Genomic DNA, 1924 nt, shown 5'->3' with positions numbered 1-1924 from the left:
AGTGAGAGAGGTCAAAGGTAGGAGTGGTAGGTGGGAGAAGCCCCCTTAAATAGTCACCCCACATTTCTAACCGTTACTGCATTTTTTTGCACTGCAGCGGTACAACCGGTCCTCGTCCCGGTACAACCGGGACTCACGGTGTAACTGCAGAACCCTACCAAGCGGTACAACCGGACAGGAGGGCGGTAGTACCGGCTAAGAAAAATAACCGGACTAACCGCCTGGCTACCGCACAACCACCGCATCAAAACAGGAGCTTGGCCGGTACTTGGGCGGTGCCTGGCCGGAACAACCGCATGGCCTTGAGCTCTTGGGCGGCTAAGTACTGAGCGGAAGAACCGCTCGGACCACCGGTGGTACCGGCCATCGTGGAATGACCGGACCAACCGGGCCACTACCGCCCAAGAACCGCATCAAACCAGAAGCGAGAGCGGTACTTGAGTGGTGCATGGACAGAACCACCGCCCCAGCTGTTGTAGAGCATGGTGGCGGTACCACCGCCTGGAGGCAGCGGTACAACCGCTCGAGCAAAGCTGGTGAGCGACAAGACCCAGCGGTACAACCGCTCCAGAGAGCGGTACAACCGCTGGGCAGACACAGTGAGCAGAAAAGAGGGGAAGAGGCAAGGAAAACTCTCTCTCCCACACACACCTGAGGAAGGCAAAGAGAGGGTGAGAAAAGTGTACGTGAACTGATTCCCCCAGAGCTTCCTAATGAGGAATTCCCTCTTCATAGTACGGGTACTCTACGACCAAAGAAAAATAAAAGCGTAGAGGACACTTCTTCGATCTTTTCCTTCGAGACGCAATAGCAATCCGATGTAAGCCTAAGCATCGAGAACCTGAAACATATAGCACACGATTAGACCACAAAGGGTTGTCATCATCATCCAAAACATAAAGTAGGGAAATGCCCTTTCAATCTCCCCCTTTTTGGTGGATGATGACACACGATTTGCAAGAGATAAGTCAATGAAATCTAGACGGAACTCCCCCTGAATGTGTGCCCCAACAAGTACTAGCTGATAGAAAGCATGGGCACACTTTCAGGACTAGACTCCCCCTAGATTTTATAGACTCATCACTCTGAGCTCAAAAGGATAGACAATATAATACTTAGAGGCAATAATAATGATAATGACCTACGAACGGAAAGGTAAACGGAGTAACAAGTCTCACACACAGCACGGAACGAAACAGGTCCACAACCAAACACAAAACACGAGAACAAGAGAAAAACCCAAGCAAATCCCCGAGACCTATAGACCCTCTCCCCCTTTGGCATCAAGACACCAAAAAGGAAAAGAGCGAAGCTAGCGACCCAAAGCTCAGGCGTCCTCCTCTGACTCCTCGGTTGCATCTGGATCTTCATCATCAGAGTCGTCATCGTCGTCGTGATCAGATTCTTCCATGGCATTGTCAGCTGCTGCAAACAAGGATGATGGCTGGGGAGGGGCTTCATCATCAGTCCAGGTGCTATGGGTAGAGATCCAACGCTCCTCTGGGGTGATGCTCTTCTCAGAGCCACTCTGAACCTGCATGTTGAGGTGCTTCATCATTGCAATTTGGCGACGCCGTGCAAGCTTCTCATTGACATGTGCCTCATACATCTTCTTCTGGATGTCAGCCTGGAGACAAAAGGTCTTCTTCACCTTGGCAGTAAGTTTGGCCACCCACGAAGGCTGGGCCCCTGGCTCTAGCTCAAAGTCCTCATCGTCAGAAGTAGCATAGACATCCTCAAGAGCATGTTCAGGGAAGCGAGGCTCGGCATGCTTCTTCTTCTTAAGGAGCTTGACCTCATGAACAGTGAGGTTGTCTGGAGAAGTGAGGAGCTCTCTAGGACGACGAACAGCCCACACAGAGTTCAGAAAGCACATGACAAACGGAGCGTAGATTGGGACTTTACGGTAGATGACCATGTTGTA

The sequence above is a fragment of the Triticum aestivum genome, chromosome 5A, assembly GCF_018294505.1.
Source record: "Triticum aestivum cultivar Chinese Spring chromosome 5A, IWGSC CS RefSeq v2.1, whole genome shotgun sequence".
In the NCBI taxonomy this organism is placed as follows: domain Eukaryota; kingdom Viridiplantae; phylum Streptophyta; class Magnoliopsida; order Poales; family Poaceae; genus Triticum; species Triticum aestivum.
Note: the sequence above shows the minus strand (reverse complement) of the source record.